Source organism: Hylaeus volcanicus, chromosome 2 (genome assembly GCF_026283585.1).
Source record: "Hylaeus volcanicus isolate JK05 chromosome 2, UHH_iyHylVolc1.0_haploid, whole genome shotgun sequence".
Taxonomy (NCBI): domain Eukaryota; kingdom Metazoa; phylum Arthropoda; class Insecta; order Hymenoptera; family Colletidae; genus Hylaeus; species Hylaeus volcanicus.
The window spans coordinates 24,221,388-24,240,642 of NC_071977.1; the positions used below are offsets into that span (position 1 = coordinate 24,221,388).

Sequence of the window (19,255 nt, forward strand, 5' to 3'; positions counted from 1 at the left end):
ACTATTGTGTCATCGTCTACTCGTTGATTGCTTATCTGTATCGCAAGATTCAAAGGTAGGGCGAAAAAGAGTCGAGTCCAGTGTATCACCATCCCTTCACCGCGACTCCGAAAATTCTCTTATCATCGGAAGGATACAATAGCGTATCGACGAGACGTTTAATAAAAAGGAGTGCAGACTTGAGCGTAGACTCGCATACGAATTATCAACAACTTTCAAATATAAACTGTCAACGCGACACGGTTATTGTATATACTCCATCTTGAAAGCGACGAGTTTCGATCCTTTTTGAAAGACGATTATCCAACACGTGAATCTCGCAATTCCGTTTTCGAGCGGTGATACTCCCTTCTATCTTTTTTTCCTTCTCTTTTTTATTTCGTTCTCTCGGACTCTCGACAGTCGTTTAAGAGGATATTGGACGCCATTGAACGTTTGGTTCTGTTCCCAGCCGGCGCGGAGGACACAGTGAATAGTCGTGCGCGCGTGTTTGCCAGTCGACGTACAGGTCGAAACGCAATCCTGCCCGCGGGGTAGTATGGGGGAGTGCGGGAGATAGATCGTCTTCGGGGTAATCTGGCGTTGACGTGACCTAGCCTAACGTAACTTTTGTTTGGGACATCGGTGGCCCACCCACACCATCATCCCCCGCCGGCCATCCCTCGTTCCCAAAGCTGGTGCTCGTGTGTGTGTACACTTTTCTGGAGTGTGTGCGACTGCTTCGACGGGGAACAACTTCGCGCGTCTACGCGGTAAGTGATACACTATATTTATCTATCGGGTGGCATCCTGTCGCGCCGATTTATGAGTAAGTGCTCGCGCGACCTGCGCCTCGATATCGTTCGGAGCGTACTTTCGATATTTATCGAACGTGGTCCTACATATTAACGACTAAACGCAAATCGATTCCACCCTTTTTTCACACTTTTAACAGAACTTCGCGACGAAGGATTTCGCGTTGCTGGGGAGAATTGGAACTTGTATGTTGGACGCAATTAGACGCCATTTTGATAAGCTGGGCTACTTTGATATTTCCATTGTGCAGCGTTCGGTTAATAGATGATTTTAATGGATCCTCGTGCAATTGAGGCGATGCATCAGAATTTTTGTTTTGTTTATCGGTACTTAGCGTACCTTGCGCACGGATAGTAAGAAGAACGTTTCGTTTTCGTTTGCTAAAATGTAATTATATTACGGATTTACGTTGTAATGGATCACAACACAACATTTCAATGTAGTTCGCGATTCTACTCACAAATTGTTGATCGAATTGAATATAGAAAAGACGTTCGTTTTCGGAACAATATTTTCCAGGCTTTCAATATCTATATCGGTATTCACGCGTATAAATAATTTTTGCTATTACCATATTGGAAAATGTGCTTTCAATGCGATAAAATTCCTTCTGTTAATACTTTTGCACTGTGTATCAATCTAGTTGAATCAATTTTGTATCATCTTAGATCATAAATTATATATCCTTGAGTAGTGTTTATCTCAATTCGATCAAATCAAATATCGCAAAACCGATTCAAATATCAGCAGAAAGCTGCACTTCACTGCACTGTACATAATTGCAAGAGTAAAATTAGAACCAGAATAATTAATATAACATGGAAATATTAATAACCTTCAAAATTAATTTCCTCCTCAAAGTTACGCTGACATTTTACCGAACCACCATATAGGAAACAGCAACCTATACTCGACGTTTTTGAATTACGTATAGCTTCCAACCCTGCTTGTATTTTCAGCAATAAGTACGCCGTCTAGAAACAACTTTACCTTTGTCCCATTCCACGAACGCGGCATATGTCCAGCTTCCGGTCGCTGACAAAATTTATTAATTCAGCTGCTTTCAATTTCCCCCGTTCGCAAACGAAATAAAAAATAAAATTAAAACGTCCGGTTGGAAACTCGAGACGAGTCCGTCGACGAATTTTTCATTTCTCCTAGAAATTCATAACTCTACTTCCGTCCATGGGTGCACACGGCTTCGTTAAGCCAATCGTGTCACCTCCAGACGTTTCTGTCCAAAGAGTGCAAAGTCACCGCAGGAATAATATTCGCTTTGGCGAGTCCAAAGCTTTACCAAACCGCGAGTAGCTGCGGCATAGCCTGGTGGCACATGGTGCTGAAAATAGGCGGACGCAGCGCGTTGCGTCTTTCCACGGGCCCGTTTGGAACGGCTGGTTCCAGTATCTCGAACTGTGGCCTGGAGAAAAAACAAAGAGAGCAGGGGTGAAAGCGGGCGCTAATTGGTTAATGCCCGTCATTACGGGGCTGCGGTGCCGCTTGCTAAAGAGAATTAAAAATAGCCAGCATCCGCGCGAGGCGGTGGGTGTTCACGGGCCAAAAGGACACTCTTGATTCTTTTATTACGCCTTTATTCTTAGCTTTCGTTTCGCGTCCGTTCATTGAGAATGCGAAATAATTTCGAATGTTGCGGGGGAGGTCGCGTTTCCGTGCTAAATCTCCCTCTTTGATTTTCGCGCGAGGAGACTTCCGCGTAATCTTATCTCGCGAGTGCTCTCGGTTTGGATTCAATTGGAGCAACGTTATTACTTCTGACAATTAAGGTTGATTATTTCGTTGAGTTATTAACTAAATAAAATAATACGCCGTATTGTTGGTCTTCTATATTTCGCGTGGAACAACGTTGGACGTCACACGATTGCCACTAGGTTCCCCACAGCAAATAAATTTGGTATTAGTCTCGCGAATCCTGACATATTTGTCCAATGTAATGTGTAACGTTGTTCCAGCCATCCATTCATTTCTCCATGTCGTCGGTATTGTTATATACTACCCCATTTATTAAAAGAGCCCCTCCATCCTGTTAATGTACGTGTTAGGAGTAACCTATTGTCACTACTGACAATTTTGTATCCACTTATCTTTCTTAAAATTCTGTTAATAAAAGTGTATGATTCTATTCGCGTTGATAAAGTTTTAATAAAGAATGATTGGTAATTCTTCAACCAGACATTGAAGATACCTTACTTGTTTATTATCACAAACTTTTCGTTACTCTCTTAAACGTAAATACAGTAAATTATTACAAGGGTTTCGCGTCTTTCGTCCCTTTCTCTCGTTCCCCTTCGTTTTCCCTTCGTTTGTTGTCTCGTCACGCGCATTCCTGGTACTCGTCCTGACGAGCACGCAGAATCGTCTGTGCTTGTTGACCGACCAACAACGCGAAGGTCTTAAAAGCATTTCCCAAGAACTTTCTTATCGCGGCCTAGCGCGACCTCGCGGCACGTGATCCAGTGATTAGAGGCATTTCGTGTTCCGTTCGGTGATCGAACACGATTTCCTTCGTTGTGCAAACGAGTACAAGTGGAAAAAAACACTCCTCGCTCTTTCACTTTCTCAGCTGTTGAATCCAACGTAGAGAAAGTACAGTAAATCGTTGATAAGAGTCGCGAGAATTTGTTGAGTAATTGTCGCGTTGTTATCCTCGCCACTTGTTCGTCACGCGACGAACGATGTCTCGAGTTATTTATGAGAAATTTTGTACTCTTACGATGAACGAGTGCGATCGAATTTCACATCCTTCGATCGATAAATGTCGCGGTGTTAGGACCACGTTGCGAGTTATTTATGAGAAATTTTGTACTCTTACGATGAACGAGTGCGATCGAATTTCACATCCTTCGATCGATAAGTGTCGCGGTGTTAGGACCACGTTGCGACACTTATTTATCGACTATTCAGTGTATTACCACGAATCCAAATCATAGAAAAATTGATTATAATTTTTCTCTTTACTTTATTTATTTATAGACATCTTTGCAACGTTCTCAGCTTTCTCACTCTCGAAGCTGCACCCTGACCTCGCGGATTGAATTCGTATAGAAATATTCGCCGGAAATTATGCTGTTACCGTACTAGCTAGAAACGAGTTTGTTTGATTCCATGACTGACACGGACGCATTGTTTAATTTCATTTCGGAACGTAATCCACGTCGCGCTGCTTTAATTAAATCAAGCGTTTTATTGCTGTCTGCGTGAATTCGGCTGTTAAATAACGTCGATAACGTTTCGCGCATTTCAGAAATACATGTGTAGTATAAACGATTGTTGGGTCTGCTCGAGGGGGAAATTAGTAGGTTGGAAAAAAACAGTCGGTATGTCACATATTTAACTCGGAGGAATGAAGTAGACTTATTACTCGTTTGCAAACGTTCCATTTATCGTTGTGTTGGAAGAATTTATATGAAATTTGGTGAATTAATTCTCAATAGGAATTTATTTGAACCATAACACTTCGATTCTTCGTTATTCCATCGTCAGAAAAATATTTTATGATTAAGAACTTTCGAGTCAAAGTTAAAGGAAACTAAACTAACTAAGTATTCGTTTATTTTTTCATGATACTTTTTCTCTCGTCTTGGTTACTCCGTTACACATCCAGGTTATTCAGAACATGTTGCATTTCGTGTACTTCATAGATCTTGGAAATTTTGAAAACCACAGCACACTTTCGTTTCCAAACTTGCCTGTGGTACGAAGCCGAAGGAAGTCTGAAACTCGAGATGCGTTTTCGAGAGGAGAGCTTGGGAAACGTCGGTGAAAGTTTTCCTCGCCCTGCGAAGAATGATTTTATCGCCATGATCTGCGTACACGTAAAAATGCGCGTATAAATGTACAGTCCTCCGGGATTCGTAATAGCGATTCGATTCTCGAGCAAGAAAGTATGAGAAATTGAAAGATTCCAGATAGCACGGGCCAGAGCTTGCCGGTGACGTGCAGGTCCGCGTAGTCACGTGAGCTCGAGTGACTTACACCCTCGTCCTTACTACACGGGAATACACTTACGCGCCACGGCATTCATTTTCTGCTATCGTGAGTTGTACCTCCACGGCGAGCGGACGACGGGATTGAAAAATTCCAGATAAAAGTATTACATTGCAGTTTCCACGCTCCGCGAACATTTCTGAACGACTCGTGCGGGCAGGATGATCCTTTCCTCGAGGGTAATTAACAGCGATCGAGAGATTGACATCGATGAATTTTATTTAATCTTAACGTATCAAGTGTCCACATTTCTGTTTTCAATTCGTCCTAATTTTGCTATCCCATGCATGTTTGATATGCATTTCGTAAGAAAAAATTCTCAGTTATTACCAAATAGTATTTTTGCGACAGCGTGAAGGTGTTTCGCAACAACGTGAAGCTGCTTCTTCGTCCGAGCGGAAGCGAGGTTCCGATGTTGCGGTTGCCATTAAAGAACCGGCAATTATTTGAATTGGGAGAACAGTGACAAACCTTGTACAGTTCGGACGTTCCGAAATCTTTGTGTTCTAGTTAATCGTTAAATAAATGTGTTGTTTCTCACACATTTACAATGGTCACTCAAAAATATATCTATAAAAGGTACAGCTTATACTTGCAATTGATGCATTACATTTATTGCACTTCCAACTGCAAGTAGCGTTTTCCTTCGTTATCCCATGCCCCTGTTTTGCCCTCCGAAGAATACGAGAGCTCGGATTAATATTATTTGTGCAACTTTAACCGGCAAAAGTTTGATATTTCAAGATTGCCCCTCTCTTATTCAATTATGTCGAGTAACGTGAAACTCGAACTTTCACGACTCGTAACTTTGAAATTGTTGAAGTTAGGTGGCCAGGAGGAAGTTATCGTGCACAGCTTAAAAATTGTAATATGAAAAATAATGTTCAAGTGGCAGAGACGACGAACGCAATGCTTCGAAGGAAAATTCGCCACGAGTGTCGATAGTTTTCGTATTACAGCGAGTCATGGCGAACGTTGCGAGCAGCTTTCCTTCGTTTTCGTGGCGCAAATTTGTTTTTCCGCGTGTTCGTGCTTAACCACGGCAACTGATACACGGGATTTCATTTGAAACTTTAATGAAAACGAGCGATTCGTTTCGTATCTTCGATTCACCTGAACGATTTCCTGTTTTTCTGTGCTCGTTAAAGAGCCTATCCAACGCCGATGTGGCGAAAATGTTGGTTGCCACTGTTTGCATAAAAGGATAGAGATAAAGAGAACTCGTTTTTGGGGAATTCGTACCTACTGATGCCGGTTTCGCTTCTACGGCGCCGCGAAAATGCAAACGAACGCGGATCGTACGTACCATTTTCGCACGTAATTGGTTTCACGCGAAACGAGACAATTTTCATTGCACTGTCCTCCATCTCGTACATTGTCGCAATTGTATCGCCAAAATAGCTGCTCCTACCAGCGGTTTCGCGTTCTGCATAAATTTGCCAGCTTACAATTCCGTTAAAATGGGGGGAAATTATAGGTTCGTGTGGCGTGTATCGTCGTGAAATATGTCTATTGAAGTGCTGGTCTAAGAAAAACAAAATTATTTTGAACGAATCAGAGATTAACTTTAGCATATGGGCGACCGTTCTAATGGGGCCAAATGCCTATCAATAAATAACTTGCTATTCTTTCTTTCTAGATTACCAATCAATTTAAGACTTTCATTTGGAAAATTCTGAGAAAACGTAATCGCTAGAATAGAGTTTCCAGCCAGATTCTACGGCGTTTAATTACACATTTAAATGTGCGCAAAATGGAAAGGCTTCTCGCGGTCGCCGCCATTAACGTACACACAAGCGCGAAGAAAGACAAATGCACTTGCGGATAGTCGCATAGGATTCAGCGACAGCCAAGTGTACAATACGTTTCAGCCGCGGAAGCACTTAAAGTTTCCATTTACTCGTCGCACGCAGCCGTTCGTATTGGCGTGTGAATGCTTACGTTTGAGGGTTATACGAGCGGCCAGGACGCAACCTGTCAATGGCGGTATTTCCCGACGAATGGAAAAAAAAAAGAAGAGAGAAGGAAGGAGAGTCCGCGTGAAAATGCTCGCGAAGTATAATGCCAGTCACTTGGCCGAAATACAAGGTGCGGTGAAAAGAAGTGCCCTCAAAGGCGGCGATATCAACTGGGAACTTCCTCTCGCATTTGTGCAACATAAAGCGAATGTGGTATGATAAAGCGCGGATAAAAGCATAATTTTTTTAAACCGCCGGGCGAATACCTTGCATCCGGAATTCTCTGTGCGAGATACGCGTCTTTGTGGATGCAAATGTGTTTAGTCATTACGCGGGAAACGATAAACTCCCCAGAGGGTGCGCGTTTCCTATGGTTAGAAAGAGAAACGCGATCGAGGGAAGTTCGTCGTTTAAAGAGGAGGCATTCGTTTCTTTCCAAATCGCGAAGTTTTTCACGGACATTCCTGGCCGTGTCTGGAAGATTTTGGGATCGATGAAAAATTTGGGGCGTTTCAGTCGCTGCGTTAACTCCACTTGCACGATAGTTTTTGGGATCGATTCTTGTTACGAGAGAAGTCAGCTGGGGACAAGTGGTCGACTACTTTCCGCGATAACGCGTCGAGCTTCTTGCTGTGACGCGGTAGAAGTAGAAAGGGCTGCCTTTCGACGTTACTCTGCTTTCGATTTGCAAGGGTCAGTAGATTTTTTTCATGGAACCTGCTGGGTGCAGAAACACTTAAGACTGTAAATTTGTTTCTGAAAATGAATTTCTTGCGAGAGAGAAGAGAAAAAGGGGGCCGACATACTGGGTTAAAAACGTTGTATAATAGATTAGGGGTAGTCACAAATTTTCTTACCGCTGTGATTTTTTAGTGGAGGTTTAGGAATAACACGTAGCTAAATTTATTTTTTTATGTATACTCTGCATATACTGATAATACACAAAACATTTAATTTGAAGCTGCATTTCTGCATCCCTACCACCCACCATGAAAGCTTGAGTTGACCACTAGTGGACGACGAGGACCACATTGACTAGCCCTGTTTTAGATATTTAACACATTTGTGACCGCTGACGTGAATTCACGTAATTTCAAAGTCTATTCCTGATTGTCTATTATTTACCTTATAAGCAAGTATACAAATTATGAAAACCTTTTTATTTCATACATTACATATTCACAAAATTGATATTCCAAAACATATGTTGTAACTTTTATCTTCGCCCTAACGATACAAATTTGGAACGTTCAGCTTCAAGATTATATTATTTTCGCCAGTACTCGGTATTAGAAACGTAAAATATCTGCCGGTCGCGAATGTGTTAATTCACCATTCTTTTCATTTCCGCCACGTATTTTCTTGTAAGATCCACACACCCAAGAAATATTGAAGATAATCGGTTGTACGAAGCTTCGAGGTGCAAGGATTCCTTAAAATTCGATTTTTAGATCCGATACGGTCCCCTTGTCAGACGTTCCGAAGGGCACGTTTCTCTCGCACGCGTTTTCCGCCAATATCGACGAGGATTCCTGCAGGCGTTATTGAAAATCCGTATAGGAGACGACAGGGTGGGGCGACGATGTCGCAACAGCTCGTGTGTTTAACCCCCCTGGAGCAAGGACACGCATATTTTATCCGGTCCCCTTTAGGTATTCCAGCAATAGCGCCGTCGGCCATGTGGCGTTGCATCCCCGAAGGTAGCAAAACTGTAACCAGCCAGCAACAACGCCAATACCTTCGTCGTTCCACGCGAAGGGAGTATGAGTGGGAAATACTCGCCGAAAGAGAGCGGGCGAGAGGAGGGACCACTGTCGCCCGTAGAAATTGAGAGCGTTTCTGGAAGATCCCGTAGGGTAGGGCGCGAGTTTGGTGGGAAGCGCTTGCATGGAATTTCTTGTGTGAATTCCAAGGCACGCGACATACCGCGCGTCCTGGTATTCGGTCAGACTCTGGGTGGCTTCGTTTTTACTCGGCGCGCGTATTTGCCTAGACGCGCGAACACCACGGGATAACGTCATCCGATAACGGGGCGAGCCTGTGTATCAGAACGCGATTACATTGCGCGCAGAATGTAATTATTGGAATTCAATTAATGAGCGACCGAACAATTCGATTCCCGGCCAGATTCTAGCCGTCCACGAGACTAAAAAGTGACGAGAGTGATGATGGTTTCTCAGGAATTGGCACCATCGGGTACAATGGGGGTACTTGGTGGGAACTCGTTCTTGTTGTTGGTAGGAAGAAGTCGATCTTCTTTTTTTTCTACTACCGTGGTAGAGGGGAAATCCTACATAAGACACCCCTCAGATGTTGTTGGGGGGGTAGTGTCAGATTCCTACTGACTAAAAACCACTCCACCACAGCCTCTCGCGGCGAGACTCCACCGAAGGTAATACTTCGCCCCCAGGAAGAAGTCGATCTGGGACCTATTGAAGCTCCTAGTATAGAGAAAATGGAGCTTGGTAGGTGGTTAACACATTTGCGACCGGCAGATATTTTACGTTTCTAATACCGAGTATATACTGACGAAAATAGTAAAATTCTGAAGCTGGACATCACAAATTTGTATCGTTAGAGTGACGGTAAAAATTATAAGATATGTTTTAAGTGTTGTAAATATGTAGTGTATAAAATAAAAAGATTTTCATAATTTTATCGCAATCAAGAATAGAATGTGAGTGACGTGAATTCACGTCAGCGGTCGCGAATGTGTTAACAACTTTTTACCCTTCAGTGGAACAGCCCTCCTAACCCTCCCTCATTTTAAACATCGTCATATTTACACTGAGAAACCAATACTCGTCAATTGAATAGTTTTACTTGAAGTGCTGCATCCAAGGACCTCCAATGAAATGTAGCTTTCGAAAGAATTTTGAAGAGGATACTGATGATTTGCAATTGACCTGCTGATCGATACCCGTCTGGAATCAGTTTACCTTTCAGACGCTCCTCGTACGAAGAAGCCGAGGGTAATTATTCGCTGGGGAAAGTCGGTTGTCGAAGGATTAAGGCAAGTATCGAGAGCTTCCTCGGCTGCAACGTTCCTCGATGATCGAAAGACCAACTTTTCCGAGGAAGTTCGACGCTCCCGTTCCCGTGTTAACGCCTTGGCACGTCGCACCTGTTTCAGAAATTGATGCCTCCTCAGGAGGTCCCGCGGGACAGGACTCGGAGAGTTCTCCTAAATAAGGGATCGAGCTCAGCCACGGCAACTTGGAAATTGCGGCCGTGGCGCGGTTGCGGTGATCCCTCACGTGCGATCACGATCACCCCACGAATAAACACGTCAACCCTTTTGTCTCTCGTCGCGTCTTCCCGTTTTCCATGTTCGACGCGATCCCGCCTACGATCGCGAGGGGAGCCGAGGGAACACCGATACCTGTTGAAATTAATTAAACTTTCTTCCGAACGTTTGTCTTCGGTATTCTTCCGCGCGCCGGGTTGCCTGGCAGGCTGATTACGTAGGCAATTAAATAATTTCACCCTTAGGTACAGCGGTGACATTTCGACGCGGCGGACTCTATTATTTATTGCCTCACCGCAGCTTTGTCTTCTGCGGTGGAGACTGGAAATTTCGTTTACCTTCCTGGGTGGAGGTTAATTGAGATTTCTGGAGCGTGTCACCCAATTTGGCTACCTTAAATAGTTCACTTTTGAGACAAAAATTGATTCGTCGAGGAAATAAAATCAACAAGACCAGAAAAAAATAATTTACTTTTAATTTTACGAATAGATCGTCCAAAACATTCATAGTTCACTCCGTGCTCGCGAATTTCTTTCTCGAACAATCTTCGCAATCCGAGCTATGCACGGCCTTTTTAATTTTAGTAGCAAGGATAGAATGCCGCATCGAAATGTTGCCGCAGCGGAGCTTTATCGCGTTTTAACGTCACCGCGCAGGCCAATATTAAGCGCGATATAAACGGCCGGTTGTGTTCAATTTGGTACGAAAACGAAATGAGAATAAAAAATGTACCACCGCAAAAGTGCTCTGGTGGTACGTTTTATTTTACACGGCGGACACGTCGTATCAGCGCGGAAAATGGAACGCTCCAGCGTTTGCGACCTCGGCAGGGTTGGATATTTTGGTGCCTCCGCGGCCCGTGGCCCCGTTGTATTTTCTTCGCTCTCCAATTGCCCGACCCCCCTCTACCCTTCTTCTTTTCGACCGTGCCCGAAGACAGCCGGATATTTTACGCGGGGGTTGATATTCTGGGACATGCACGGGTACAAATGATAGCGCGAAAATGTTTCACCGAGATCCCTCTTCTTTTTCACGGTTGACTGCGGTGGAAAAATGGAGAGCTCGCTCGAAGCACATTATCCGAGAGTGCGCGCGGATATTGATACTGTCGTTGCGTGAAGACCTGCCAGAAATTTCCACCGCAATGGTAGAAATGGATTTGCCCTATTTGTCGCGGCGTATTTTCGATCGTCGCCGTTGAGACCTATACGACCCGACTACGGGGGTCTGGCGTCGATTGATACGAGCTCGCCTTCTTCGGTACGTGTACGTGTTGTTAATGATAATATCGGATGGGATGACGTTCATCGGATAAATGGAGCTGATAAGTCGACGGTGACGTTACGTTGATTGACACCTCGATATAATTAGAATCCGTGGCCCTCTGGGGGATTTCATTTGGCAAACTTATCGCGAATCTCTCGCACACTTTGCCACCTCTTCGGGGTGAGCTTATTCAGTTTATATACACGTCTATCTTACTATAAGTCCTCTTTGAAATAAATTAAAATTGAAGAATTATAATTTGATCATTTGATTTTATATTTTGGGAATGAATTCTGGCTAAATTTCGTTTGCTTCGTTAACAATATTCCTGAGAATAAACGAATCTTGAATCTTACCTCTTCTCGTTGAGTAGAAATAAAAAGACCCGGAAGTAAAAATCTATCTGCTGTTGTTGTTTTCCTCTCTCGTTGCAAAAATTCACAGCGAATTATCGTAACCAGTTAATAGATCGCGAAGAAACCGTGTCGAGGATAGCGTTGTTGCGACCAGCCGACGAGCTATGCCTCGATTTCTCCATTATTGCGAAAGCCTGAAAACCGGGCGCAACAAAGAGGCAATCGACCCTCTTTCAGGATAGCTCGATTTGTTTTCAGAACCGGACCGTTCGGCTTAATTTAACGACGAGTACGTGGCTGTACTTCGTGAAAACCCTCGACAGTATCTCGTGATTTTCTTGGAAGCAGGACACGCGAAAATTTACCTCGAACGAGATGAACATTTCCTATGGTCGATCCGTTGCGAAAAAGAAACGAGAAAACAACCCAGAGACACCTTCCTGAACTACTGTATAGTCATCGTCGACCTACATGTTTCCCAGTACCAACTAAGACAAAATCTTTCTTGTTTTATCGAATTATACGTTCTTCACCCTTGTTTATTCTGATTTATCGATAGAAGAGGGAAGCTGGTTTCATTTCTATGCATATATTTTTTCTATATTGTTCCGACCGCTTGAAGATGCATCGTTGCCGCAGGGTGAAGGTGTTCCGCAACGATGTGAAGCTGGTCCTTCGTACGAGCGGAAGCGTTTTAAATTTCCCCGTACGAAAATCGAAATATTGGTTGATTATTTATCTTTCGCTTCATCGCTGAGAGATTCTTGCGCGCAATTACGCGAGTGCTGCTTTATTGCTCCGTGTCGTTCGACAAAAGAAAAAAGACATCGTTCGAGTCGCATTATTCCACAATAGTTCGCAGGGAATGTGTTTTTTACCATCGATTCTTATTGACGTTCCTTTCGTAGCGGAAAATGCGAGGTTACGCGCAGGAACGCGGACGGTCTTTTCTTTGATTATGGATTTACACATCGCAATAAGCAATTTCTTTTAATAAAGCTGCCGGAACATAAAGTTTATATAGACGCTTTCTTCGGGAGAGTTATGGTTAAACAACTGGGAACGGCGGAGGCGGCATCGCTCGCGGGTCAACGAAGTAAATTTACGCCGATGAGAAAATTCCACGTGTATCGGATTGGTCGGTGAAACGGAATGAAATTTTCGTAAAGTCGTTCCGGAATAAAATCGAATTCACGGTTGCGTTGGCCTGGGCCTCGCGCGCTCGAATTACACCGAATCAACTTGATATATAAGCGACATCAAAAAATTGTCGGAAACTCGGCCGCTGTGTATCGAATCGAAGCAACCGGGCGAAAGAATTTGCAGACGCGGGAGTATCTGACGTTGCACAGCCTCGAGACATTTTAATTTATAAATGGATACGTTGCGGGACGTGCGTGGAGTTGGCAAAATTGAATAATGAGAGCGAAAGAGGCCGAGAGAGATATTGGAATGCCGAGAAGAAATGCGAAGGGACGCTTTTGGGTCACTTGTATTTTCTTAGATGGCACTTGGAATATTCCCTGTCGCGATGCCGGAGTATAGTGTAATGGAAAATGTCGGCGGTAGCAAATTATAATTGAGTTCGAGCGAGTTTCGTCTTCGCATTAAAAAATTTTCTGATAAGATCTGACTTGGAAGGTATAGATGCACTCTTCATTTTCACAAATATAATTGACTTTGAACAGTTTTTCTCTCATACTTTGAAGACACCCTGGGCCATTTCTTTGAGTAACTTATAGTGCTTCTTTATCAGTATTAGTTTCTTTATAAATAGATCGCAAATTGTTGATTTATTTACTCGGATATGCGCAAGAGTACCGGTAAAATTCATATAAAAATTTTGAAGCTGATTGACTGATGATTGAATTTTGTATTTTGAAATTACGTATACGTACGATGAACATAATTATTGAGGTATCATTGTAAATGTTTATAGATTGAGGAACCATACATTTAACTCTGCATTAAACTCAACAAAACTAGGAACTAATTACCTATGGTATTTTCCAAGTAAATCCTACCTGCTCGTTGTGTTTCTGCAGTTACTATATTATTACGCCATCTTAACTATAATAGAAGCAAAGTCTCGTGGCACCGTCTGGCAATAGCTCGTCCCACAGGCTGCACGTTATCTTTCCGTGGGATCCTTCTAAAAGAACCACCGAATTATTCAACTTTTACGAGTATTAAACGAGATATCGATTGGCGGTTAGCCGAACCAAACGACCGGATACGAGTAGATTCCGGCCGAGTGGAACGACTGAATCGCATTGTGAGTGCATAATACGGTATCGTGTATAATTCAGCCGTGTTAACAAAGTTTTCCACGAATCCGGGGCGAATTTATGTCGTTTCTGTTACATCGAGGCGGTGGCCCGAGCAAAAGTGTACAAAGCCGTCTGTTCGTTTGTCAATTTTGCGCGATAAATCTCGACTGCTCGACGAGCGCATTCGATAATGCTGTAAATCATACACCGGATGGCCTACGGTGAGAAAATAGCCGTTAAATTAATATCTCTTCCTTTCATGCGCGGGCTGGTTCACCACAAGGAACGGAAAGATGGATGGCTGGGACAAAATTCTTTTTGGCATCGATCTCCACTTCGATAATATCGCAGATTGATCAACCCTGGCTTTAGAACGTCACGCGTTTTCCACTCGTGTCGCTTTGTAATATCGTATTTTACAGTTCCTGCTGCGATTTAATAGAAATGTCGGGTGATTAAATTTATTTCGCTCGAATGATCCGCAATTTGTTATACGCGCTCCTAAATTTCCCTGCAACGCCATTACCTGTCGATATTCTTCTCTCGCGAGAGTGTACCTGCGCGATTGAAAAAGGAAGGATGAATAATTTCAGGGTGCAGCAACGCGATATTCGCGAGACCAGAGGAGAAGTGTTCCAGTTGACGGATGGGCCACAAATCAACGTCAGTGGAGGTGTTTTGAATTTATTTTTCGAGAATCGCGAGTGTTTTTATATATATTTCAACTGTGCAGGTTAATCAGAGAGTTTGAAATAATTGCTAGTAATTTTTCGTGATTGTGCACGTGGTATACTATTATTGGAAATAAGCTGACCCTTTATTTTTATTCAATATAACATTTCTGAAACGTATGAAAATAATTGTACAAAGAAATATGACGAAATCAATCTGTTAAATAAGAGTGAATTAAATTAATACATCGTAGTCGTATTATCAGTCATGAGTATACATTAATCAAATTCAAAAAAATTGTCACCTATTTTGTAATACTGTAACGAGTTCGAACAGTCTGTTCCAAAAGATGTGTCTACCCCGACAGGATGTAAAATTGTTCCGATACCGTTATAGTCCCTTAATTATTTGATTCGTCGCGCGACTTCCCTTGCGGATTATTCTCGTTCCCTTTTCCGACGTTTACCCGCCGTGTTTCGTCATATTTTCAGAACGGTTTAGTTTTGTTGTCGAAGGCGTTAATACCCGGCTCTCGAAAGCGGTGGAACGTTCCTTGTAATCCGTTCGTGCTTTCCTCTCCTCTGGATTCGTTTTCTTTTGTCGCGCCCAAAGGCAGCTTATTTCAGCCTCGATGGCTTCGTAATCCTCTAATTTTCCTTGCGGAAAAGTCTGGGCGCGTTGGATTAAAAGCAAGGAAAAGAGGGACGAATCGAGTACGAAAGGGCCAAGGGATCGAGCAACGCTGTCAATGAAGTCTTAATTGTCGCACCGAGCGGGGGTCGATCGTGCAAGTGGCCTTGTTAAGCATCGATTGATATATCGAGAAGGGGGTGAGCTCTGCCAATAACGGCGTAGCTAGAAATATCGTGATTTAAACGACGAGCCAACCACCCCGTTTCACCTCGAATACCACCGTCGCGTTCAATTCCCTTCTGTACATTTCGTTCCCCGATCTTTATTATTCCTCGTGACTCGGTAGCTCGGTCCGCTTTCTTTGTTCTTTTCTTCTCCTGGGAGTACTCGCACATGCGCTCACACTCGTTTCCGACTCGTGATTTTCTAACAGGCTCTCGTACGCTACCTGAAAACCACTCCCGTTCTCTCTCTCCATCATCCTCCGCTACTTGTTCTCGAGATGTTTAAGAGAAACGGAATACATCGCGAGTCTAATTCTTTCAATGCGCGCTGATTCCGAACCGAATTCTTAAGAATGATAATTCATCGCTAGAGTAACGATGAAACGGGTTAAAATGACCGTGCTCCGTGAATCTGATGTTAAAAATACTGTGATAGTATTACTTATTTAATACATTAAATGTAGAAGTGAATGACACGTAGGCTAAAATGAACATGACGAGCTAAAATAAACTTATATATAGAGCAATTACATCAGAACAGAAGACAGTTGATCGAGCAAAATTCCAATTTCCAAATTTAGAAAACCATAAATTGCGCGAGAGGCGTGTCTCTCTTCCTGTACACGAGTTTCCTCTTCCAAATCGCGTGGTCGTCCAAAAGCGAACGCAGTCTCATACCACGTCTTTTCGCCGTTCCGCCGATAGCGTTAATTTCCTGTCGTTCGACAGTTTGCGTATTTTAAATACAAGACGCTGATCGGCCAGAAACGCTCAATTAAACGTCGAGGCTGGAGATCAGAGCCACGCGAACGACAGCTTAATCGAAAAATTATCCATCCGGGGAACCTGTCCCTCGATCGCCGATTAAACGTCGCATGAATGCAAATTTGCCGCGAAACTTGCCTCGTAATCGGCGTGATTACCCGCGGCGCGCCTCCGCCTTCGTTCTCGCGATTTTTCCTCGCGAGTCCTCGTCAAAGGTACCGCGATGGGAATTCTTCGACGATCGACATGGCACTCGACGATCTTCGCTAACTGTCCGCCTTTGAACGGCCTTGATATCAATCGAGTCGCTTCCAACGAGCCTTTATCTGCCTCGGTATCGAACGAGTCGCCTCGGTCTTCCTTCAGATTACCTGCGAATGTTTACGCCGCGGCTCGATAATCGCGCCGATATCGCATTACCGGCCCGGTAATTATAATTAAACTCTTACTAATAGTTCGTCGGCAGCCGCTCCACGACGCTATAACTGCCTCGGTGTACTAACGAACTCGAATAGGGCGTTCAATTAAATGCTACTTAACACGACCGATCCAAATCCCCTGCCTCCAGCTCCGCCTTCCCACGTTAGCCCCCTCGAATGGGGGGCAGGAGCGGCTTCTGCCACGCTAATCACCATCCCATACTACTGAAAGCGCTCCATCCTGAACACCAGCGAACCGTGCATCCTCCACGGGAGATGAAATTGTTCGATGGTTCGCGGGCTCTGCCTATAACCTTCGACAAAACGGCGAACTTACCGGCTTCCACGTTGATGTAACTGGGTCGCATCGCAGCTTGGCCAGGGGTTATTGGCTCGCTTAATATTCGGATAATTTGTCGATGATTTCTCGCGTAACTCTGCATCCTCCCAGAAAGATAATACTTTGGAACGAGCGAGGTCTTAAATCGATTACTGAATTCACTGTGTAGCTTGGTCACCTGACCAAACTTGTGAACTGAAAATTGTAGGGCGATTGTTTTTGTGTCGGAATCGATAGAAGGTTAGATGATTAACACGTTGGTTGCCAGACAGAAACTTGTGAAAATTTGTACCAAGTTAAAATTTTGTCTCGAGACTATTGAAGATCAGATGACGTAACATTTATCGACATCGATTTCTCAACATCGTCAAATTCACGAATCCTATCCACATTTATTTTTATTAACGCCTCACATTTGGATTTTTTTTTCTAGTTCCTTGATGAAAAGTCCTGTCACCTGTTTCTAGGTGACGTGGCGACGAACGTCTTAAAGAGCTAGGACTCCCTTCACGAAATGGTAAAACATAATCGTGGAAGTAAATTTAGTATGCTTTATAAATCCCTGTTATTCTTGTAAAATGTAATTGACCTCCTTTCAAAAATAAATTTGTTCGATATTGCTAAATGTGTTTGTGTTTGAAATTCACAGTCGGTGAGTAAATAAAGGTCGAAGTTAGTAGTTGAATACTATGTACCTATATTTTAAGACTTTTTGCCCGCCTGTGTGTGCGTCAGTTCCAACAGCAAACCCATTTCGGAAGGTCTCGCGTAGTCGTTTATTACAACGTCGGGTGAAATACGGTCTGACCAGTGACATCTGTTTCTCCTCACTATTGGTAGGTACGAGTATTTCTCGCGTTTGTCGGTCATTTTGAAAATTGGTAATGCTGCACCCGTTGCTGCACTTTCCATACCAATTCGCGTTTCTCCCTGCCGCGAGCGAGTCTCGCGTTGCTATCCCTTCGCATCCGGTTACGCAGGTGGAATACTTGCAGCGGTTAATCAATTAGCATGCGTTGTAACAACAAACAACGTCGAATCCGTTCAAATATTCCTTAACGTTTCCGTAACGAAATTTAATAACAGTGTTTCGATAAATTGACGTCAATAAAATTTCAATAACGAAATTCCGGTTACATACTTCGCTGCGGGAAAATGTGCAAATGGGCTCGTTTAACACGTTGATCGGCACGTCACCCAGAACTGGATGACAGAACATTTTATTAAAGAACTAAAAAAATTAATTCCGAAGTTGAGGTGTTAATAAAAATAAATCTAAATATAATTCGTGAATTCAGAGTGTCTGAAAAATTAAATACTATGACAAACGATAAATTTCAATTTGTCAGATCCAATTTTGAATTGCCTCGAGACAAAATTTTAACTTTATAGAAATATTTACCAGTTTCACTCTGGCAGTCAACATGTTAAAATCATTTGCTTTGCGTTCTCCTTGGCCTCTGTAACGAATTCTGATACGACGAAAAATCTCCCATCACAGGGAAACAAATTTACACAAAACGATAACCGAGCAGCTTCTGTTTCTCCAATGTAAGTGTTCCAATGTGCTCCAATGTAAGCGTTCGCGAGATCTTCGTCGTTGGGTTTGCTAAAGTTCGGCGTAAGTACGTGGAATACGAGAGTGGCCTTACAAATCGGAAGTTACAAGGTGAAAGCACAAAGTTCGAATATTTAAGCGCGAGAATATTGAGAATTCATCGTAAACGTCGAGGCTACAGGATGTGAAGAACGAGTGACATTTCCATTTCCTTTTTCAAAGTATCGTTCCATTCGTTGTAGATTTCCTTTGTACATTTCTGTGAATATATCTTGGAACAATTGCTAAATTAAAACTCCTTCGATCTATCTAGTTTTCCACGTATGAAACGACATGGTCCCAGATTCGACAGCTTTTCCTTACGAGTAAACGTGGAAGAATGAGAATGCTGAGAGGAAAACACGCACGTATTCCGAATAAGAAAAAGATGGAACAGAAGTCACGCCCCGCGTGACGGAATCAATCCGCGCCGTTGTCATTTAGACAGTCATTGAAATTCAGTAAAGCGTGCCCATCGCGCTGCATTCACGATGATCATCGCGCTCGAATGCATCTGGCAATGCTTCACTCGAGCTTTAACGCGTCGAGCGTCGTGTTCCCAGGTGCGGAATCGTTGCGACGTCGCGACAGCTGCGGATACCTGACAGGTTGCGATGGCGCCAAGCACGTTGTTTAACGATAATTATAACGACGCCGTTTAGTGGCCGTGCGGGTGTGTAACGTTAGCACGTGTCGCCCTGGTCGGGT

General features: G+C 43.3%; 1 protein-coding gene across 2 annotated transcripts in view; it reads left to right on the forward strand.

Annotated features, from left to right (window-relative positions):
* The first annotated feature begins 328 nt into the window (after positions 1-328).
* Positions 329-19,255, forward strand: part of LOC128885249 (discoidin domain-containing receptor 2-like) — a 239,163-nt gene continuing 220,236 nt past the window's right edge. For both annotated transcript variants that reach the window (XM_054139192.1, XM_054139191.1), the window contains exon 1: positions 329-752. The gene's annotated coding sequence lies outside the window, so the exon portion shown is untranslated. The remainder of the gene's footprint in view (positions 753-19,255) is intronic.